The sequence below is a fragment of the Siphateles boraxobius genome, unplaced genomic scaffold (genome assembly GCF_051911475.1).
Source record: "Siphateles boraxobius isolate OS27281-9 unplaced genomic scaffold, OSU_SipBor_1 5, whole genome shotgun sequence".
Taxonomy (NCBI): Eukaryota; Metazoa; Chordata; class Actinopteri; order Cypriniformes; family Leuciscidae; genus Siphateles; species Siphateles boraxobius.
Window position 1 is genome coordinate 25,201,427 of NW_027509141.1, and position 25,449 is coordinate 25,226,875.

General features: G+C 37.5%; 1 protein-coding gene across 2 annotated transcripts in view; it reads right to left on the minus strand.

The window, feature by feature from the left end:
* The window catches only part of foxj3 (forkhead box J3), a 112,161-nt gene extending 86,753 nt beyond the window's left edge, over nucleotides 1-25,408 (minus strand). Inside the window, exon 1 of one of the 2 annotated variants that reach the window (XM_077203548.1) lies at nucleotides 25,173-25,408. The gene's annotated coding sequence lies outside the window, so the exon portion shown is untranslated. The remainder of the gene's footprint in view (nucleotides 1-25,172) is intronic. The other variant, XM_077203547.1, reaches the window with a different exon arrangement.
* Between the last annotated feature and the right edge of the window lie 41 nt (nucleotides 25,409-25,449).

Below are 25,449 nucleotides of genomic sequence, written 5' to 3' on the forward strand. Positions count from 1 at the left end.
TAACTGTTTTCAGCTATACCGTCCGCATTTTCCGCATTGTGGAAATCAAAGGGCCCTAAATTTGCAGATCCTTTTGCAACCTTCACATTGCTGCCTTGTAGGCTTTTAAATAAAATTCCGCTTTAAAAATAAGCAACTTGCACTGGGTATGTGTGGTCACAATGTTCGGCCATTAAACCCCCCATGAAAAAGTCTGCTACCCCCTACTGCACAGTGGCTTTTACAAGCAACATCCTCTTTTGCATGTTAATGGGATAGTAAATCAAGACGGTGAATCACACTCCCTGGAGCGGCCATACTATGGGTTGCAGGAAGATTGGACTGTGCACGACTGCTCGTGTCAGATGAAGCTGCAGGGTTCACAGCGGATGACATCAAAGACAAAGGCTTGTAAAGGGGGAAAAGCAGGCAAGAAGCCACATTCAGTTCAAATTTCTCTCAGATTCAAAGCGAGAAAACAAATCCTGGGAAACCGCAATTAGTGGTTCAAAGTGCCATTTGGGTAGGGGAGTGTTATTTCAAGCTTAAAAAAGAGCAGATTCAATTTTGCAAGATGTGTTTTTTTACAGTATGAATTAGTGTCACGTTACCAATTTCATGTCTTTTACCCGAAGCTGCACTGCAAGACCCATCATCAAGTTAAACAGAGAAAGATGGTCTTAGGAAATCCCCTAATACAGCATTCCCTTCACAGCATTTGCTTTCCTCTCTAGAGTAGTCAGACCAAACCATGCTTTCAAAATCCTGTATGCCCAGAGATGCAAAATGATCTTTTACTCAGAGAAAAAAAAAATTCGATAACATTAGACTACTGAATGGTTCAGATTTCATGTTCAGTAACAAACATAGATTTGTTTTTGCTTTATCAGTATGATTTCTTTGAGGTGATGCACAATTGCACATTCTGAAACCGCTTATAAGCATCGAAAAACGGTTTTAAGACCCTTATTTATCCACTCTATTTTCTATTCTATAAAAAAGGAAAACTCATTCTGGCACTCCTTAAAGACATTAAAACTAGGTCATTCAGTCTCAAGTGACTCACCAATTCTGGCAAGAAACCAAATAGTGCAGGTATAGGGAAGGCAAGAGCCTTTCTGACTGAAGCTATTTGGCAAAGGGCTTGTGTTCACAAATCAAAATACTGACCTTCCATAAACATTAAATACTAATGAATTTCTTACATTACATGAAGCATGTAAAACTAGATCACGCGGAGTCAGAGTGTTGAGGCATATTACAGCTGGCAGAGATATCTAAAAAAATATATATATATATTCAAAACACCATTCATTTCAAACGTTTGAAACAATATATAAATATACAACTTTTAATTGTATTAACATGAAAGAAACCACCATTTCAACTAGGCCATATGGCCAAAAAAATTATTTCTCCATTTATTTTGGTTGAATGGTGAATTAACTCTAGAGAGGAGCATTTTGCTAAATATATGCACCATATTACATATTCATTATAATTTTTAATGTTCTTCAATAGTTAATGAATGTTTGAATAAATCTGGCAAGTTTCTGACAGCCACCATTTAAGTGTTTTTATTTCATATAACTTTATTATTATAAAAATAAATAAGTGTAATTTAAGTGTTTGTATACAAATCAGTTATATTATAGTAGGCTAATGAAGCCTAGTAGGCTACAACTGACTCCCATAGTTTACAGCATCAGTAAAGAAATGTATTGCCATGTATTGTACCTGATATCCAAAATAATCAATATTGAATCGAAGTGCAAGCTTGTGAATCCAAATCGAATAGAACTGTGAAATTTGTGTCAATACCCAGCCATACCAACAATGTTGTCCTACAAACAATATTCATATTGAAGGCTACAGAAAACAAATATAGTGAATGTAAACATGCAGGCTGTGTTATATAGCCTACCGTGTGCAAAAAAGGGTCACGTCACATTACAATCTAAACAAAAAAAAAAGTTTATTTTTTAAATCCACTAAACTAAAATGAAAATAAATAAAAACAAAAGCACAGACTAATTATATTAGCATACATTTGATTACCCCATTCCTAGTGGTGCAACAGATCACAAAACTCATGGTTCGGATCATATTACGGTTTTTGTGGATCATTTTTCGGATCAGCAAAAAGTTATTAAAACATTATTAAAGCCAAGTGAACAGTCAGTAAAAAATAAGAACAAATACACTTATTACAAGCATACATACAATATGACAAAGTTACAAATAAAGTAAGGTCTATCAGTAGTGTTCAGGTACATAAATGTAATAGGCTACTTAAATGTAAAATTAACACTGTGTAGTGCTCACTGTAAGTATAAATAAATAAAGATGAATGTTTGTTAAAGCTGTCTTTTGCGGTTTGATTAACATTAATGGCATAAACAGCAGCAGGCATTTATGGGCTGCAGTCACTTTAAGAGCTAATTCACAGATCCAATAAAATATTCTGTTTGTCTCTAGTACTTGTCATATTGTTTGAAAATGTCTTTTTTGCTTATTTTTAATAACAAAGATAAAATAAAATCAATTATCTATATTGTAATTATACAATTATATTTAAAAAATATTAAATGACTCATATCTTGAAACAAGTTTTGGTCATCCGAGCCTGTTCAGAATTAGAAAGGTTAGTGAATGTTAACATGATTGATAATAATGTCGGTGTTGCAAACATCTCTGTAAGGACTTACATACTGCAGGGTTTCCCATACGTTCATTTATTTGTGGCGGCCCGTTGGCGGCTCGACACATTGATTTTTGTTGATTTTTTTTACTAAGCCTATTTAAAATCATATTTGATTGCAGAGTGCCGTAGCGCATTCACGCAGCGCTCTCTCTCTCTCTCTCTCTCTCTCTCTCTCTCTCTCACTCACTCACACCTCTCGCGCTCTGTCCCTCATGGAACACCGCTGCACAAATCTGTCCAACACAGCGCTGTCAGAGTTGGAGACCCAGCTTTAAAAAAAAGTTATTAGCCAGCATGCAAGAAGCCTAGCTAATAAGGAGAGCTAAGTTATTGTTAGAATACGGCTGGATTTTCGAGGTTGGCACGCTGTATATAGCTGGTAGTTAATATCGATGCACGGTATCAATTCAGTATCGGTATCAAGGTATTTTTGTCTGGTATCGTATCGAAGTCATAATTTTGGTATCATCACTAGACATGTGCCGGTATTCGGTAATGCGATAAATCGCGGTAATGAATATGCACGATATTGTTATCGCGGGCACTTCAAAATACAGTGAAAAATAACAGATCTGAATTTAGATTTTTAGAACGCGCATTAGCTTATTTTCCATCAACCGCTTAAAAAAACACTGTGTATGCTGCGCAAAACACGTGCGCACTGATGTAAACAATCCCCACATGTATAAGCACTGTATGCATGCAGCGCAGTGCGCACTCTAGTCTAATGTAAACAATCCTCAGATGGAGAAGCAGCACGGCGGAAGGAGGAACGCTGCTGACGATTTATCCCCCTTCTAAAAGTCAGGGCTAAAAGTCATCTCACTGCCAAAACTCACACAATCGACACTTTTCACACGCTCTCACGCCACACATCCATTTTTTCACACAGAGAAAAATCGCGGAGCAAAAAGGACACTGACAGACTAAAATTCTCAGTTCTCAGGATCTGTCCATTTTCAGACAATAACTACCATTTTGGCGCTTGTAAATGTGACGTGACAGACCGCTGTATCGCTATCATTTCAAGTAAACCGGTCATCTATTACAGATACAGTACAACTTACCGAAAGGTATACAGTTATATGCCTCATATCATACATAATATCGATCAATCAGTGTTTTTCAACCACATAAAGAGGTCAATAAAACTGCAGGAGAACAATATCGTCACCGAACGTTACATTTACCTCAGGAAAGCCATTTAATGACCAGCACGTTAGTTGACTAGAAAAAAAATAGCTATAGAGAGGAGTATTTTGCTAAATACGTGTACTATATTACATATTTACAGCTGATAGGGCTCTCTTTTACAGCATTATGTGAGATTTATTTCTAGAGAAAAATTAACATGTAGGCTATCTAGTGTAGCCTACCTAATATTTATCCAAATGAGTCAATATTGAAATCAAATCAAGAATTGAACTGAAATTGTGAAAATTGTGTTAAGCAATAGTACAAACAGTAGCCTACCAGGCTGTTTAATTATCAACTGTTTTGACAATCACAATTACACCTATTGTGATCCAAGTTGTTGTTGTTTTTTCATCCCCCCCAATTCATCCGTTTCTCTTTGCAATTAAAATATCGTGATAATACCGTATACCGTGATAAAAACTCAATCAATTAATCGCAGCATGAAAATTTGATACCGGCACATGCCTAAACGTGACACTAATACTCCCATTCAAAAGCTATTTTTTTATATGTTTTTTGTAAGAAGTCTTTGCTTACCAAGGTTGCATTTTTAGGCCATTTTTATTTGATCAAAAACACAGTAAAATATTATTATTGTAAAACATTATAATAACAGTTTTCTATTTTAATATATTTTAAAATGTAATTTATTCCTGTGATGGTCAAGCTGAGATTTCAGCATCAGTACTCCAGTCTTCAGTGTCACATGATCGTTCAGAAATCATTCTAATGCAGATGTACTGCTCAAGAAACATTTATTATCGATGTTAAAACACTTGTGGTATAAGATTAAAAGGTTCCAAACTTTTAGGGTAACTTTTTGGTAGTGTATGTTTTAAATGACAACGTGAATGGAGCCCATTCATGTTCAATTAGATTTGGCGAATACAAACTATGCAAATGGCCAGCAAAACGATGAGACAAACAAGGGAAATCAACACACGATGCTAAAATCTTTGCAAACATTATTATTAATAAAGACTGTCCAGTTCCTTTGCAAACATTCAGAGGAGAATATAATAAAATAACCCCACAAAACTATAAACTTACAAAATACATAGCTGGACTTCCTCTAAAGCTTGCATTATAAAAAACAAACAAACAAACAAACAAACAGAGCATCATAAAAGTGAGTTTAGACACCAGGTGCAGCTTCCTCCTCTCCTACAGCCGCTGGTGGGGTCACTCCAAGGGCTAGGATTCCAGCCTGCCTATTTAAGAGACGATGACTCAGCCGGCCCACCCTGATGTCAGTGTCAGCCACCAAGGGATCTGGCATTCTAAAAGACCCATTGATCAGTGTGGCTCATGTCCCGTCACTGAAACACCACCACAAGGCCAATGGCACTGACCAAGCCTCCGAAAGCTTTGGAGTCAAAGGGGGATCAGTACGCCCCTCCCCCCAAGTCGAGTTAATTCAAGCTGTGCAAAGGGAGCAGCACAGAGTCCAAAGGAAATATGACTCATTTGAGTAACATGAGGCATTCTCCACAGAACTTTTGTTTGCTAAGTGAGAGAGGCCAGTTGAATGCAGCAGTGTTACCCCTTTTCCACCAAAAAAGAACGGGTTCGGAACTGGTGCTGGTTCAAAGTTGGTTCGGAGTTGGTTCAACTTGCGAACCTCCTCAGAACCTGTTTGTTTTTCCACTTCTAGAGCGCCCAGCGAACGACGTCGTTACGTCACTGTGTACGTCGCTTTACGTCTCAGCTAGAAACGCTTGCAAGTACAACATTACTTTGGGATTATCTCTAACTCGTGAACCAAGAAGGCTTTAAAAACAATTGAAATATGTAAGTCTTTTAATCTTTTCCTTTGATATGTAATCTTTTCTGATTAGTTATGTACACCTGTCTTGTCTTTTTTTTCTCTCCGTTTATTTGATCTATTTTGTGACTGTTTTCTTCTTTGCTTACATAATGTTTTCAATAAAAAAAAATTAAAAAAAGCTAGAAACGCTTGCGCCAACTTCAAACATAACAATTACAATGGCGGACTACATCGTGTTTCTGCAAATGTTTCTCCTGGCTTTGCGGTCAGAAAAGATGTTTAGGACACATCTAAACCCGCCCCCAGCCCCCGACGTAAGCATGACGTGGTAAAAGAACGGTTCTCTGGTTCTAGTCCAGCAAAGAGTTGGTGCCGCTTTGGAACCAGTTTTCCTGGCCGAGAACCGGTTCTTTGGCTGTCGAAACACAAAGAACTGGTTCGCGCGCAGGCACCGGCTCCGAACCGGCTCTCAAAACGATTTGGTGGAAAAGGGGTAAGTGACACTTCAGGAGGAGAGAGTGGCTTCAAGGGGGACGGAGAAATCCCTTATGGTGTCAGCCACGTCATCTTAAAGCTTTGCTCCACAGGTTCACAAAACACTTCTTTGGCTTCATTCAAGGACTTTCAGAAGCATTATGACAGAATCACACTTTTTTAGGGATGGGTACCGAAACCATGGTATTAAACGGGCCCTGGTGCTGAATTATGAAAGACCGCTGGATCGATATGCTCGGACGTTATCAGTTCTGCTGACTGTACTGGAGAAATTAAGAAAGTACATGTGCTATTTATTATTGCTATAAAGACATTATCTTGCTAATTTTATCTCACCAGCCACTTCTATATATAATAATATTGAAACATTTTCCTGTGATGCATTTTTGCTAATCGCAGTCCAGGAGAGAGAGAAATCTCACGCGGAGCCACAGCGCACACAACATGACAGCCCTGCTTAATGAGTGACGATGGAGGACAGAACTTAACATTTAACCGTATGGTTACACTTTAGATCTGTGATATTAAACTAATTTTATTTTAGATTTAGATTTTGGCTTCCTGATATTTGAGGTAAAACCATTCAAAACTATATCCGCATTCTGTCTAGCACAACTTCCTTTCCTTCACAGTGGTGCACTGACATTTCTCCCTAAAACCCAATCGGTGATTGTTGTAAAATGCAGTCTCTACTGTTGCTACATTGCGGGATGCGTTTGATAATAAAAAGCTATTAAAAGCACCAAAATGAACGCAATAGATGCTGTTCCAAAGGCGGCGCGGCTCTTGAATGAATAAATTTGCCTTTTATAAGCTTTAATCTATGATAAACTATGCAGTGTTATTTTACATTTGATTACTTTATTAGATTTCTATTTAGGCCATATTACTTACCTGAACAGTCATGTAAAGATAACTGAAATTAAAGCACTGTGTACAGGGCTCGAATTTCGGTGCGGGATTGCAGGTATTGCGCATCATTTTAATCATTCCCGCAGGTCTTGCGTTTATAATGCGGGAAATTCCCGCAAACATTCATTCAATCTAGCATGTAGGCCTATGTGTAAATTTAACCTAACAGTAGGGCTGGACGATTTTGGCTAAAATCATAATCGCGATTAATCGAACAAGTTACCTCGATTACGATTATTGAACGATTAATTTAAAAAAATTCTTTCTCATGTGTCACTGGCAAGGCGTATAGTGCAAATATGTTCACGGTTATTTTTTTTAATGAAAGAATGCATAATCCTATCTTTGTGATTCTAAAATAAGGAAACACACAGATAGCTTTTAATGCTTACTTATTAAATATTTCACACAATTGAATCAAACAAAGCATACAATGTTTGAAATAAAAACGTCTTATAAAAAAGTAATTAAGTTTTAATGTAAAAAGAAAGTTTCCTAAAAATGTAGAAAATAGTTCTTTTTGTAAACAAAATAAATTATTGTAAATATTACCATCTTAAAAGTAAAATATAACTTGTACAAAACTAAAAAAACGAATCCTTTTCATATTGTGTAGCATTTGTAAATGCTTGTGTTATCGAAACCTGCTTTGTGGAGTGGAGGCACTTGTTGCTGGCCGTTTGTCAGTCTCTCTCTTTTTTCGCGTGTTTCTTTGGTACAAGCGGCTCCTGTTGCTGAGTTGACTCAGTGTTTGAGTTCCCTTTCACACAGAGATTCCGGAAAATACACGGATAAAGTGGCCCGGGATTTGACCCGGGTTCGTTTGACTTTGGTTCATTCACACTGCCAGTGATTTTCCGGAATCAAGAGAGTGCGTTCACACAGACACACACAACCCGCAAAGACACGTGAGATGTCCCAGCGGCGTCTATAGTTTGCTAATGAGCTGCGATTTCTCTCGAGAAACCACGCTTGTGCATTTTTTTTTCTCTGATTCGATCATAAACTAGCGCATTACGAACCGTTTCACGCTGGCGAACGATCCCGGCTTAGCGCCATCATTACGACACGGCATTCATTACGGCTTTTGTTCACACAGCGCGCGTTCCGGGACTGAACACGGCAATGTTACTATGTCCCCAACCTGGCATTAATCCCGGGTCGTGTTTGCGTTCACACAGAAGGTGTTTGTTCTGGCAATATCCCGGGATCAACGCGCTGTGTGTAAGGGGCTCATGTTGCTTCAATGTCGCAGACTGGACGGGGCAGAGTTACGTGACTACACACGCGGTAATATGTTTTAAGGCGAGACACTACAGGTGAATAGGGTATTTTTTTTAACTAGCAGATATCACCATGAAACTTTGCCAGTTGATTACCTACATTAAGATGAGAAAAAAATGTATTACAAGTTTTCTGTAATTTAATGTTTAAATATGCAAATTAGACATTATCTAATTAAATATGCGCAAAACTGCATATATTTTAAAAATCGAAATCTGAGTATTGGATAAAGCCAGGTTCAAAATTATTTTTTCATTGTGTTCACATATTAGATGGGAAAAAAATTACAGAGGAATTTATGGATATCTACTTTTGTTATCCTGTAAATCAGAATATACTGCCAATAGCCTTAAAAAAATGATTTTCGACATGTTTTTTGGAATAAAATGTTATGTAAATCAGGCTAAGAATAATATATTTACAAATCCCTCAGTAAATGTCTTCATAATATAACTAGGTACAAGACTGGAAAGTTTGGTGTATATAGGTGCTACTGACGTGGAGATTTCGGACTTGGAGTGAGAGAGAAAAGTCATTTTGAGAAAACGGGCTTTAAAGAATTAGCATCAGCCAATGAGATCGCGCATTTAGAGTAAAATCCCCCCTTTTACTTTCGCGATTGGTTGCTGATAAAAAGGAAATGACCATATTTGGATCCGGCAGTATTGTACAGCAGAGAGCAAGCTTTCTAACGGTGTGTGTGATGACAGAGTGCAGATCGCGATCGCGGAGCAGAAGGATGATTTATAACGACAACTTTTGATGAGTTTATGAGAAATCTACAGACGCAAACAGGCAAAGTGTAGTAAAATAAAGACCTAAATGTGTATTTCGGACTTTTTTTCACCACAAGTCTGAAAGAAGACATGTTATTGAAGACAAATATCCTAAAATCTCAAAATTGACCAGTGAAAAAAAAAACGATGTTTTTGCCTACCGTGTCTCGCCTTAAGGGGAAAGTACATTAACACACAGTGGGCGGAAATATTAATAGGATTAAAAAAACGAAATAACCGACATTGTAAAATTACGATGGCTATAGGCTCTGAATTTCGGTTTCGATTATTTTTCGATTAATCATCCAGCCCTACCTAACAGATTATAAGATCAAATCAGTCATTTTAAAACTTTCTGCGAGACGCAATTTCACAAATATATATATATATTTCACAAACAGCGTGGGTGATTCTGCCAATGCCGCGTCTTCTCTGTCTCTTACACAAGGCAAGCCAATCGCGTTTCAGGAGTCGGGACATTTGATGGAAATGTCACTTGCACAATCGGGCCATTGCATCGTCACTATTGTTTATAATTTGTGCGTCTTTTTAAGTCTTAGGCTACCTATTTAAACATTCAAGCGATTTTAACCCGCATAACAAACAGCTCGTGTGTAACAAAACTGAGTTATTTTTCTTGAATAATATCGCTTTAACGGTCAAAAGCACATAACATTGTCTAAATTCCAGTCTTGGGGAGTATCCTCTCAAACACAATCGGTTATGTCTTAAAAAATACTACAAAAAGAAACTGCATGTGACACTATAATGAAGACAGTATGGGCCGTTCTCGTTACGTCTTTTGCGCGTTCATCCTTTGCTGAAACGTCTTCGTCTTCATGGAGAACGTGGCTCATGATTGCTTAGCAACAGGGAGCCCTTTTTAAAAGAGGAGAAAGTGGCGCAGACTGCGCTTTACACGCAACATGTGAACGGCCCCTTAATGGATCCGTGCACTAGCTCTTAAAGTGAGAGTAGCCTAAAATGTGTCTGTCATTATTGTATATAAAACAACAAAAGATAGCATTAAATTGTAAGGAATCAGGATTAATAGCCTATGTATTCAAATTAAACAGGACTAAAAGACTATTCTGTGTTATTTTTTCCGTTTCTAGCATTTCTGAATACTAGTGTTAGACCTAAACTTTTCTCTTTATTTCATGTATTTATTTGTGCTACTTTTTTCAATTTAATTCAAAGATTGAAATCAAGCTTCCTTTTGTTGTGTAAACTAAAAAAATGACCCCATTGTAAAAACACAAATACAATGAGTGAGCAAACATTTAGCTAAACGTATTTTTTAAAAATTGTCTAAAAAAACTCCCCCCTCAAATTAAAAAATCCCCCCCCATAAGAATGACCTAAAGGGGGATTTCCCCCCTATTTTCCAAAACGAAATTCAGGCCCTGGTGTATATAATTTGCATCTTTGTTTTATTGTATACTAGGGCTGCAACTAACGATTATTTTGATAATCGATTAATCGGACGGTTATTTTTTCGATTAATCGATTAATCGGATAGAAATTAAATTAGATTTTTTTTTTATTATAACTAAATAAAACCGTAAATCAGGGTATTTATGTGTAAAAGTGTACTTTAAAAAGTGCAAAAGCCACACATTGAGTTTTCGTATATCAATATTTGCATTGTTTTTAATGATAATTGCTGATGGCAAGTTGACAAACATGATTATTGTTAAAAAAATGATATCCAACATATTATGTTTTAACAAAATTTTTGTTAAAACAAATTTACACAGACATGTTGTTCAGATGTGAATATCTGAACTAAAAACAAACTAAAAACATCTAAAATATATAATTCATTTAATTTTTATTTAAAATTAATTATATATAAGGAATATAAGGATAAAGAATATAATATATATTATATATAATATATAAAAGAATAATATAAGGATAAATTGATTAAATAAATATAGAAAGACTGAAAACAATTGTGTGAACGTAGAGCCGCAGTAGATCGCGTTTGAAAAACAATTAAAACTTAGTAGACAAATGCTATAAAAAGAGAACGGAATGGAGGTAACGTTACCCAGCAAGCTAACAGGCTTGAGTAAAGGACAGGAGAAATTATGCATTAGTGCACAAGCATTCGCTGAAAACCACTGAGTACAGTGACTAAAAAACAATATTTTACTGCTGCTGTTATTAACTGCCTTTATATTTAGTGCTTCGCTTTGTAAAGACCGTTTTAATTTAACCTATTTCTGCGGTAGCGCTATTTTAATCCATCACTTACGTTGCGAGCGAACTGATTGCGCAACCTGATGCTCGAGACAAAATACAGACATCCCAAGATCCCGGAAGTCCCGGGAGTCTCCCGCATATTGATTGCGGCTCCCTGATGCCCGCGAATTAGTTCAAACTCCCGAAATCTAGAGCGCGCAAGCAAGAGCGCGCATGCGAGACATAAGAGACTGCTCCAAACCGTGTAGCGCGCGCGCTCGGCAGAGCGCCTGAGGGAGAGAGACCTTGCGTGTGTGTGCGTACCAGTAAACGCTCCCCGTGACGTAAGCAGACCAACTAATCGATAATGACATTCGTTGACAACGATTTTCATAATCGATTATAATCGATTTTATCGATTAGCTGTTGCAGCCCTATTGTATACCTTTTTTGTTTGACCATGTGTTTGTACGTTGTTTTTGTTTTCATGTCCTATGTCTTCTGTATATAAACCACAAAAAAGCCTGCACCCCTCTGCACTGCATAACATAGATGTGTTATTAGTTTTCAAAATATAAAGCAATATTAGCTATGTTCTAAAAAAAAATATTCCCTTTTTTATATAACAAAAAGAACCGATACGAATACAGTTAAAGTACCGGATCGATAAGCAGTATCGGTAAGAGTAGTAATACCGTTAAAACCTTAACGATGCCAATCCCTACTCTCTTTAAGAGGAATGTTAAGAACATTTTAGTGCAGCAGAAACTAGTAGTCAATGAAGTCAAAAGGTTGAAAGAACTTAAGTGAAATGCATCACAGAACGCCATCACTGTGAGTGACTAACTTATGCTTGATAGTGTGCTAAATGCATTAAACACTTCCTGTGCCAGTTTTACCTTTGACACAAACCACAGCAGGCCTGTAATGATGCTGTAAACAAATTTTAATCAGAAGACAGATGAGAGAGTCAAAGAAGACAAAGTAGATCAGGCTGACCTAAGATTATGTAAAATGGTGTCATTGAACCTCTCGTAATTGCATAATCGCCCGTTCAAGATTATTTAAGATAACCGCAATTATTGTGCACTTAAATTACAATTGTATACCTTAATCCAAAAATATTTCAATACAGAAATGCATTAAATTTTAAATGGGAAATTTATTAAGAAATGATTGTCAACAGCATACAGAATCTCCAAACATCTTCGTTCATTAGGATATATAGTTTTTGCATAAAGTTATTGTTTATATTAATACAAGCAATGTACTCATTAACATAATGACCAATTTAATTTTTTTCATTTAATATCCAGTGGTAGTGTAACGAAATTCGGTAAAAAAAGAAAAGAAAAAGGAACTGTACCGTTCTCCACTCACTGCATCAAATCTCCAGTCTGGGAACATTCTGGCCTCCCAATACGTTACAAAAGCGATTAGGGGTGTTCGAAATTCGAACCAAACGGAAAAACTGCGATACACCCCCCACGGGGTATTGCTTCAAAACACTGCAACCAAACCTTTTATGGATGCAAATTTTCAAAAATTTGAGCATTTCCCAAGGAGACATAGAAACACTGTGATATCAGATTTAGCTTAGTTATATTAAGTAATTTCACTGCCTCAAGAAAGTGACTAAGCATTATACAATTGGCCCATTAGCATAATAATATGTCATATTAAAGTTGAAAAGGTGAAACATTACGAGCTTTAAATCCTTTTTAAAAACGTCTTAAAATATAGAATAAATGCAACACTATTAATAAACAGTCTGCTATTTTGCAATTTTTAAAGGCAACTTTAAAAACAAAACTTGAACATTTTTACAGCAACTAAACCAATTAGCTTTATTAATCAGACATATGTCGGCATTACAGCTTTGGCCACTCAAGACTCTCATATGGGAGAAAAACCAAAACATAGAGGGAACTGGGCAGAAATTGCTCTCCGAGCACAGAGAGCATGGATAATTGACCATCTTTAGCAAGTTATTAGGGCTTCCCCAGAAGTGCATTTGTAACTACAGCTGAGTGTGCAGTAAGCTAAAGTAATTAAAATGGTTATTAAATGGTATTATTAGCTAAGCTTGATTGTGATTATTTAAGCTGTGTAATCTAGGTAAAATCCTTTCCCTGCTCACAGCATCCATGTCTCTGCTGAACAAGAGTGTCTCCTTTACCTTTAGAATTCACCAAGTGAAGTATTCTGTGCTGCTCTTACTGTTTTAAGAGACACAAGATACACAAAGTCCTTCAATTCCACTGTGACACTTTGCAGACCAGCCTGTTTCACCAAGGACAAATAGGCAATGCAGCAAGAATTTCTTCTGCAGTCATACTGAAAGGAATGAAAATACCCCAAGGTGTATCCCCATACATTTCTCTGACGTGCCTGTGGTGAACAGAGGGCATGTGTACTCAAATAGGTAATGCCGTAAGGTTAATGAAAGTGACTGACTGCATGCAGCCTACTGAAACCACAAAACGTTACAGTAGATTGGGAAGGAGGTCAGTCAAACCGATGCAAGAGGCCAAAAAGGCAGTCAAGGCCCCGTTTGCACCCGTGAAAAACTTGATCTGGATGGTAGAATGGGTCTTCAGCCAGGTAATGTGGGTGTATGACACATAATCTGTCCACTGCACTGCATATCTGGAGTTCCAACTGCTGTTGGATCTGCCAGTGCAGCACAGCACAAACCAACATCTAACAAAGTTCTCTGTACATGGAGAGACTGGTAGAGCTCTGGCAGTGTATTTCAGCATTAATAAAAAATGAAAGTATAGTGCTTCGGTAGATCTGCGCTCCTCTTCCCAGGGGTGGGGGGTTGTTTGAAAAACTCTGAACCAGTGCAGCATTCCCATATCCACCCATATCTAGTGAGGGGCTCTTTAAAAATTCATTAATTTACAGCAAAAATAGATTAAAGCACCCAGCTGAGCAAAACTCGAAATTTGGCTCCTGAATTACATTAATAATAAAACAGCTCCCAAAAGCCCCAGGGGTTTCGCCTGAAGAAACTGTGTTGGCTTCAGCTCGTAACACCTTGTGAAAAGCAAATTTTTTGTATTCGCTTAAATATTTTGATTGTCATACATGAGAATGAATATGTTCAAAATTGTTGTCAATCCATTTCCAATCTGATCATAACCTTGAAACTGCGAAACTAGCAACTGGTTAGGCCATATATAGGCAATATACTGACTTGCACGATATATGGACATGACCTCGATCATTTTTGGTGACGCAATATATTGCCTATTATGTAAAAATCAGTTACCAACATTCTGTGCTGCCTCTGTCATCTACTCTCCATGTTGGAAGTGAAAGTGGGGCTCAGGCAGCTCCTTCATGCAGAGTAGACATCGATTGGTGAAAGGGTATCATTTGCGAGGTGTTATAACGTTTTCCTTACACTTACAGACAGTTTGCAATAGTGTTGGGCGATATGCTCCATTTTCATATCGTCAGCCTGATATGTGTAGAACGGCGATACACGATATTATCGTGAGGGGGCGGGGCTTATTTGATTATTAACCTGCTTATTTACTTATTAATTTGCTTGTTTTATTACTTTGTTTTATATATGAGAATCTTTTTCTATTTTGCTAGCAAAGGTGGAGTGTTTATTAATAGGCTAAATCAGGTTATTTCCCGGTATAGTGAGGTAAAAAAAGATCCTAATCATTTCTGTATCTGACTCAGAGTATTTCAACATGTCAGAGGGAAATTTACGGACACACATTATCCTCTCATGTCGTTACAGATGCAGCATTTTGACTGTAGCCTACTTCTAAACGAGATGAGAACACGTTTTAATAATTTCTTGGGTCAAGAAAGAGTCAGAGTTTGGGATATATGTCCTACCAGTGCTCTCTCTGGATGTACTTCACATATGCGCACTTCAATAAGCCCAAAGAACGCGGGTTACTGTGTTTTAAATGACGGGAAAAATCAGAGTAAGGGGCAAAAATCTAGCTGAATCGATCGGTTTATACTTGAACTTATGACTTGTCTCCGATAAAGGAAAACGGGTGAATGCGTTTACATGATCACATGCATTGTCAGTATAATCGGGTTGTGCATGTAATCAAGCTCATTAACTGAAAGTGAAAGTTGAAACGGACTGAGCTTTCAGCATCTGTCGCTGCATTAACGCCGCATTCTCTCAGAGACGACGATAGATATAACGGTATAGCGATTATCTTAATTTACTGGCTTAATATTTCTCTTGTGGACCTATTAATGTCAGTAAAAATGTCACTGTGTTCGTGAACTAAAGACTGTTATTAGGCCTATATCTGCACGAAGTTCAGAAGTTAAACTTTTTTTTAAAATACGCCTCTAGAAAAATTGATTTAGCAGCAGATATGGCCTAAGGCATCTGTACCTTTGTTCATATGGACATCTGACTGCTAAGTAAGGTTTGTGTTTTTCAGCAATAATGTGTACCCTTACTTTACTGAGACAAGTCAGGGAAAAATCTGTAGATTGAAATCTCCATATAAGTGCCTTTTGTGCATTTTGCAAGTGTTTTTTTCTTTATTAGTTTTTTTAGGATATTTAATTTTCTGACACCAATTCCAGTAGCTAAATATTCTCAAGAATTAAAACTTTGTTGTCATTAGAAAGTGTGTAGGCCTGATTGCATTATTATGCTTTTGTTATGATTATATATTAAATGGCAAAAAATTACATTTAAATGGTCATAAAATGACAATATTATCAAAAAAAGAAGTTATCGTGACAGGTCTACAACCGGTGGCCCAAAAATGCCTGGCCCTGGAACTGCAGTTAATGTAATTGCCCTGGTCAGTTCTAAATGAGGTTCACTTAAGTGCAATTATCCCCCGGTGACCTTTCACATAAAGAGACTTCTTGTACATGAAAAAGTGGGCTCACATAATATAACTGCAAACAAGATTTAAATTGGAATCATAGATGAATGGCTTCATAGCTCATCTGCATTCTAGTGATGAACGGCTTTGCTAATGAAGACCGAGCTACTTACTGACTCTCCACTAGCACAGCAAGGCTTCATATTGGATTTTGCCATAACAAGAGCTTCGGCATGCAAGGCGTTATTGCAACAGCTTGAAATAGACAATACAAAATAGGGATGGACCAGCGTTTCCCGCAGCACTTTGTTACTAAGGCGGCAGCCTAGGCAACACACGCCTGCCGCCTTAACTACGTCGTCAAAAAAAAATATATGAGCGATATCCGCCGAGTAACTCTGTCCTGTTTTCTCCATTTCAATCTTTAAATATGTGTTAGCCTTCGTGTTCGCTTCAGTCTTGTAATCAGCGCGTTCTTCCGCAGCGGCGCCAAGCACGTCAGAACAAACAGAAGACAGGGTGTGTGTGTGTGTGTGTGTTCATCTGAGCCTCATTGGTCTGTCACTGCTCATCAATGTCAGAATATTTGAGATGACCAATCAAATCAAAGTAGGCGGGCTTTATGTTCGCAGCGCGAATTTTAGTAGAGAGCGACTCATAGACAGGAGCTACTCGACGCGCTTCAGTTTACGGTCGGTCAAGTGCGAGAAGATGTAAGTTGCTAAACTAAACATTTCCTATTTGACAGTTTTTTTTAGGTCATAAATGTTAAACGAATCACAAAAATAATCAGGCAAACTAATAAACTTTTGTCTATTTTCGCCATTTTGAACTGAAAATAGACCACTATGTGACGTGACTCATCATGTAATGTAACCTTAGCCTAATAATTAGTTTACTGTCATTGTGAGGGGACAAGACACATTAACCAGGGTACCTGCGGGATCTTAAAAGCATTGAAAAATAATCTCAAATTAAGGTATTACAAGCCTTGAAATTGGTATACAAAGTCTTGGATTTTGTTACAAAAGTATTTTTTTTTTTTATTACTATCATTTACTAGGATTAAGTTCACCATAACAAAATTAACTGTTATTAAAGATTCATGCAACGTTGAGTGCACCTCGCACTCCACGTCATAGCAAAAAGCGCGAAAGCGTGCACACCGTTACTATGGTTACTAGGCAAGTGAGTTACAGAACAAGATAGTAACGTTAGCCAAGCGTAGTTTGTCGTCTGAAATAGGAAAGTTTCAGTTTAATCCGCTGTGGCCACAAATGCCAGAATTCAATAATTTAACCCCCAAATCAGAGCTTTTCTGTTAAAAGAACTTGTTTTCTACCCGGTCTTTTCAATAGTAGCTGGCAACCATGCGCGCGCGCTCTCTACACTACTCAAGAAGCGCGGATGATCTGAAAACACAGACAAGCTGGAGTTCAGCAATCTTCATTTGAGATTTTCAACTTAAATTGAAGTGTCATTCAGTCGGTCTATGTTCTGTCACGAGCCGCTTGCGCTGTTTGTGCGAACAAAATGCAGGCTGATATCCAGCAGTGTTTTTAATGTTGATGCAATGTTTCCCGAATATCCACACGATTTCAAATGTGACATTGATTTTATACAACAGTTAAAAAACAAAACAAAAGGGTAACATTAAGTGATTTACTACATTTGAAACAGTATAGTCAGGCTTATTGCTCTATTTTGCAACGAAATCTGTGGCTTTGAACGAATCGTGAGATTCAATGAATGACTCGATGACACACATAAAGACAATGAATTACCGCCACCTACTGATTTTTAACATTGCCTATTTATTGAACATTGTTTTATTTAATTAATTATTTTTTTTCTAAGAGGTATTACATGGGTAAAAAAATTAAATGGAAAAATTGATTAAAGGCGGCAAATATTGTCCCTTAATGGAAAAGGTGTGACTGCAGTCTAAGTGGAAGAGGTGTACGGCACTCTAAAAAATTGGAGAACCACGGATAACATTACTATCAGATGTAATGTTATTACCTTGACAAACTAAAAAGATATTAGACTCAAGTTTCAGTATTTGTCTTAATTTGTGTCAGGAGTTATGCAATTTCCTCCTGGACCCCCGACGACCCCCATACACCCCCCAACAATAAATATAAATAAATGAACAACAAATATAAATAATAATACCAAATATATTATTCTTCAAGTTTTATGTTCCATCAAATAAAATAGTTTTTTTAACAGTTGTGCAAAACGATCCACAGTTATCTGAATAACTGCACACAAAATCACAGAATGGCAGTGGGCCTCTATTCTGCTGATGCATGTAAACAATTTTTTACTTACATTTTAAATATCTGTGCAAAACAAAGCAAAACAACAGTGCAAAAACAGCACTAGAACTTTATCCAAACTCAAACTGTAAACAACATGTAAGCTTAGCCTTAGGAAACACAGTTGTGCAGTGCTACGCAAATTTAAATGTAACTGCTATACACAGAAAATTGGACTGGGGATCTTACATGCGCTTCATGTGGCACACTCGCACACACACACAAGGTCTCTCGCTCTCTCTCTCCCTGTCTGGCGTGCGCGCGCTACTCGGTTTGGAGCACGAGCTCTAGCTCGCTCGCTCTTCCGGGAGATTTGAACTAATTTGCGGGCATCAGGGAGCCGCTATCAATATGCGGGAGACATCCCTATCTTTGATAGACAGACGCGTGATAACAGCTTGACCGTGAGTGAAACCTAAGCGATTGCGCACGGATGGGAGGGGCGGGTGACTAGGGATGGGACGGTATGAAAATTTCATATCACGATTATAGTGACAGAAATTATCGTGATTGTCAATATTATCACGGTTTTGTTAAAACAAGATGAAAGTGTTAAAAAAGAACTGATGCTCACACTGAAAACATTTCAACAAGTTTTATATTTGAGAATCAACAAACAAAAAATAAAACGAGCAGCTCTATGCACTTTCTAAAGCAAGATTCTATTCTGTGGCATTTCCTTCCTTATAATGACCGTCGTCAATAGCATTAGCAACATATTATAACACAGCGCACATCCATGTAAATCACAACGGACACACGCTCTCATTTCATTCAAATATAACTTGTCATCTTACGTCTCCGTTTTTGATTGTATTGAAAATGAAATCAGAGATGATTTATTGTTTACAGAATTTGATAATATTGTTGTGATCATCTTGTCCGGACGAGTTTTGTACGCTGTACAAAATGGATTTAACAGGTAGGAATAGAGACATTAATCTCTATTCAATATGTCCCCGTAATTATGTGTAAAAAAAAAATCGGTGTTATAAGTGTACAATGAATATACATTATCTCTTAAATGTCACTCTTAATACTCTTGTTTGAACTTGTTCGTTCGTCTTTGGCTCAAAGACACTTGCTTTGAACGCTTCTTCGCGGAAGCTTCAAGTTTATTTCAAGTGAGTGAGAAAATATTTCAACTCAAAACAACATTTTGTGCCCAATTATTTCCCAGACGTAGTTTTATTATTGAGATCAAAGTTAACTTGCCTTGCGTTCGCTATACAACAGTGTATGATGGTCACACAGGACGACTCGGCAGATTTGAAGTGTTTAAGTTACACCATCACAGCGGCTTTTTTTGAGCATGTTCTGCAGACAGAGTGACCATCCTCGATTAAGTTTCCCTCAGGATTTTTGTAAATGCCAAAATATGACCACACCTCAGATTTGGTCCTCTTAAAAGGCTGAAAAATCTCCCGAACGCAGTCACGGCCTTCCGCCATTCCTTCTCCAATAAAAAAAACAACAACATTGCGCGCCTGTGGCAGACTGTTGCTGGCTGGACAGGATTTATAGTGAGTTATTAAAATCGCAATAATCAAACACGGTTTTAATGATAATTGAATTTTAAACGATATTACTAACCGTCAGTACATTTTATCGTGGTTTATAGTGAAACCGGTAATCGTCCCATCCCTACGGGTGACATTCATTTTCGGTTTATGTTTTCGGCTGTTTTTTTTTTTATTTCGGCCAGAAACTGATAATGGCATTTTTGGCCGAATATTTTCAGTGCACCCCTAATTTTAAGGTGACAAAATGTGATGCTTAGTGAAGTTTTGTACGTGCATTAAAGGGATAGTTACCCAAAAATGAAAACTGACAGAATTTTCATTTTTGGGTGAACTAACTCTTAAATCAGCGTGGACTAAAAGATCAATATTGCGATTTAAGAATCAATGTTGGTTCATCAAAATGAAGATCAGTTAAAATCTATATTGCCAACACAGCCCTATATCGAACTGTTATTAAGCTGCACTCAGCTTTGATGTATCATTGAGGAACACAACCTAAGTACAGTATACTTGGCCTCCTTCACACCATTTAGTTGACTAGTCTTTCACACAACCACAAACTAGTTGATTATGAAGATACGTTCTTCATCACATACCTTATACACAAAGAAAAAGGCTGTAATAGTAATGGTGGCAGCCTGTCTGAATCAACACTGCTTACCAGACTGTAAATGATTCTCCATTTAACTAATAAACCCTAATTATTTTATCACTAGCATTGCAAGAGTGCTATGCTCTGACTAATTTCTATGCTTAAACACGTATTGACAACCACTGAGGGTAGCAGGAAGTTAAAGAAGACAATATATACAGAATTTTTTTTTATCAAGATATTTAATGTCATCGCCAGAGGGAGAGTAGGAGCAATGTAACAAGCGGTTACCTGATGGGCGGATTCTGAGCTCGGGAAGCCATGCATTTAGCTTGCCTGGACCCCATTTACCAACAGGGGTCTGATAACTTCATCTCACGGACTGCCATTTGAATAATCGCTTCAACAAGGGGGAAAAATTAAAAGCCTCTGAGTGAGACAGGGCTGGGCAAAGGGCCACCGCTGAATTCCAAATGAGCAATTGGTATTCGAAAGGTGAGGGGGTGTCTCTTCTTTGCACACGTCAGACTGCTCAATCTACACACGCCTTACTACTAATTCAATGCCATTATGGTGCTTTTAACATTACAAATTGAAATCTGTCTGACTTTGAAAATCTAATGGGGAAAATGGGAAGCAAACCACTTGTTGCAACCAGACAAAAAAAGAGAGAAAATGATACACTGGTTTCACGCGTCACAAATGTAAGAGAACAGATGTTTGTGCAGCACAGCTGGAATAAGGCTTAACTTTTCTAAATGTGGGACAAAATCTCATTAACCAATTCAGCAGAGGGGAAAAATTTTAAAAAATGCGAATGCCTCAAAACACACTGTAAACAGAATAACGGTAAAGACAGCTCATTACACTGAACACCGTATAGCTCCAACATATAAAAAATGAATAATGCGGTCACCAAAGATCTAAAGCACAATACAATGCCCCATTTGGCGTGTAGCCAATGGCGTCGTTTAGCACTGATAAAGTAGGTGGAATGCATAAAGCCAGCAGTTTGCAGGTGAGTTTAGACGTAGCGGCAGGATGCCCATTGAGGCCTGAGGGCAAGACAGAGACGAGTCTGTATGCAATACTGCAGCGGAGGCCTCGTCAGATCCTGGCATGGGAACAGTTATGCTACGCTACAACAGATGCCATGCTTTGTGTTCTTTAACAGCTCCCATTCCAGCCCATTTAGCAAAACACTAATGAACAACATATAGAACAAGTTAAAAGATAAAGACACTTAAGGGCTAATACCTTTCTTAAAACAGGATTTAAGACCTGAGTAACAGAAACTTCTTTCATGGCTACTCTCTCAATTGACTTCACTGTGAAAATACTAAATATCACAATTTGTAAAGATGTGAACCATATTAGTTTTACTTTTATGAACAGAGATGAATTTGAAACTTGACTGACTAAACATTTAATCATTGAAACATTTATCTTATAAAATTGTTTTAAACAAAACATGTATTATCTGGTAATCAATTCATATGTTTTTCTTCTGTACGCAGTCACTTTCCACCCCGTTAGTCTTTTCTAATATCTATATAATACATAATATACATTTAACTAACAAATGTCAGGTCCCTAATGACACTATCCTCCAGGAAATGACATTTTGGTGGGAAAATTACAGCAAAAACATGAGCAAGCAGCAGCAATGAATTGGGTGATAAGTTGGTATTAGCTAATGGTATTAGCTGATCAAATTCAATAAAATAGCAAAAATAGGTATGTTGTTATCAAAGATTTACAAATAAAAAAACATCCCTGATGTAAGCACATTTGAAAAACAAGTGATTTTAAACCGTTCAAGAGTAAAAGGCAGCAAAAGATGACTATTTTTGATACATTTGCACACGCTGTCTGACAGAAATGCACAAACATTAAGCCGCTGCTTTAGGTCTTAAAGTGACAGCACCCTAATAAACCTGCTACAGTTTATGCCATTTACGCTAATCAAACAATCTCACAGCTCTTGTCTGAATCACTTTGTAACTTAGCAATAAATGTATATTTAATTTACACAGTAAAGACAATATTTTTGGTACATTTTTGATTACTTTATTCAATATGTACCTAGTAGCCAATTTCTATAGGCCTATCTAATGCTTGAAGTTTATCAGGTAGGTCTATTTCATTTGTCTCTGTTCTATTGTATTTTTTTGTCCTATTGTTTGTAATTATTTTCTTAGTTCCTATTTTATCACTGACTATTTATTTGTCTTCAGTGAGCTTGAGTTTTTTGTACACTTTTGTTAGTTAGGCTAGTATTCATTTTTGTGTGATTTTTTATTTTAATTAAATTAAATTAAATCAATTGAATTAAATTTAGATATCTTTAAAAACTTTAAAGCAAAAAAAACTATTATCGTGATATATTGTTATCGTGAAATAAAATTAATCATTTTGTTATTTAATTTTTGATTTTGGTCATATTGCCCACCCCTGTAGCCTGATAGTCTGCTATAACATTTTATATTAATATAAGGGTACAAAAAGTTACAGAGATCAAAATGTACAGCATAACATGCATGACCTAAATCATTTTTAAACAAATGTAACAACGTTCTTGTTGCAATAATTGTAAATACTAAAAGGCATCAGTTTCAGCACAAGAACCACCAGGCATGTTCTGACAGGCAACTGATGGTTCAATCATTTTCTGAGTTCTGTGAGCTGACAACCCAAAGACAAACAAGTCTGGTGCTAACGTGAATCTTTCACACTATTGTACTGCCACACTGACTGGGTGGGGAAAATATTTCTCGGGTAGTTCACATATGTCCATCATTCAATATTTTAAGCATGCTGGTGCATAATTCAACATCTCCTACTCTACTCTTTAAGTGAATGGGGGGGGGTGGATCGGGATCCCATTATAACTAATAGAATGCTGATGGTCGATCTTTATCAGGCTATTACAAATGTAACGTGCATGCAAAAACAGTCAGACAAGCTGTCATTGTCAACTACAGGCAAAACCATTGTTTTTTCAAGCAATGGTCAATTTTGAGGTGTTTGGCTATTTTGTTCCATAACATGTGTTCAGACTAGTGGACAGAAAACATCCAAAATACACATTTAAATGTTTATTTTATTACAGTGATTCTATATGAATCAGTAAATATTCATTATAAAATATATCTTAAAGGATCTTTTCTCAAAATTAGCTTTATCTCATGCACAGAGCTAGAAATCTCCACCTAAGTAGAACTTACACCAAACTTTCCATTTTATTACAATCTCTATTATGATGAGAAATTAGAAATACAGATACAAATACTAAGATTGTACTAAAACATGGAATAAAATAAAAACAATTCACAATCTGATATCCAAACATCCCCTCTGTAAAATCCTTTAACTCTAATGTCAACAAACTTACTGTGTAATTTGTAAAATATATATATATATTATTCGATAACAATTTATTTGCATATTTAAACATAGCATTTCAGAAACTTGCAATATGTAACAACTGTCATATTGTACAGATATGTATCATCTAGGGAGATAGTGATATCTATTTGTGTTACCCATCACCTGTGGTGTTTTGGCTTAATGTCAAATTATGGTAGCTCCATGTAAATTATAAACGTTAGAAATCGCGATTCAAACAACAAGAAAGAAAATTAAACACGGAGCACAACATGACCGCAAATGTCTCTATTTGCAGTAGCTAGAGGGGAAACCCCAAATACAGACAGCGGGTAACATTCCAGCTGCTGACTAGAAGGGGGACTAGTCTTGCATTGACTAACGTTAGATACGACAGCCAAGGGAACATAGATAGGTATGAAATCTTGCAAATGTGGCTCTATATAGGATTCAAACTGTCGAAACTTACTAAGTATTATCACTCGTCCTCGAATTCGTAAGTAATGCTAATTTATCCAGCATATGCTGACAGAGACGAAAATAACTCGTGCACAACTTCATTCAGTCAAACTAAAAATCTCAATAACCCTCCATAAACAATCTTGCATCCCTTGTTGGCACAAAAACATTACGTTAACTCGAATGCATATTAATGGCACCAAAAGCTGGCCAGGATTCGTATTTAAAATGACATGCAGCTGCCGCGCGTCTGTTTCCAAAATATTAATAGATACGGCCTCCACCTCCAACTACTGTTAGTTGACAGGACCTAAAGTTGCTCGTTTGGCAGTTCCCGGTCGAAGAGCCCCCTTTCAGCTCGCCTTACTGACCGAGTTTCAATCACAAATATTTCACGTCAGACGCCTGTCAGATACGCGAACAAAAAGCAGGCGAGATAAAATAAAACTGGCGGCTAATTAGCTGCTCACTCTCGCTAACGTTACCTGTATGACAACAACCGTATTGGCTGCTAGCTGGCTTGCTAACTAAACTTGTTCTCCTGTGACAGTGGAGCTTGCAGTGTCCCCACCTGCCCCCGGACCGACGGCGGCAGCAACATACCACTTGAGGCCTGAACGTCTGTCCTCCCGCACTACTCAGAACTTCAGCACCACACAACAAACAGTTAAAGTCGTCCATTTTTCGCGGGCCCTGACTTCAACTTCGCGAGCTCCATGTCGCGAGCTTGTAACATTCACCCGCACTCACCCAGGCTCGTGTCCGCTACTGGAGGCCAGTGCAGGTCTGTCAAAGTTAGGCGTCCCCTCCCCTTCCTTTTTTCGATCACAGCTCCCTCTCTCTCCTCGAAATGAGCCTCAGCTCTCCGTGTTTATCGTGGGTTTGAGACCCGCAATCCCTTTACCGGTTTGTCCGTTGCGTCTCCTAGCTTCTCCGCCTCTCTCTCGCTCGTCTTTCTCTCTGAATAGCTAACATCCGGGGACTGCGCGGATCAAAAATCCGGAACTACTTTTGGGCATTAGCCGGA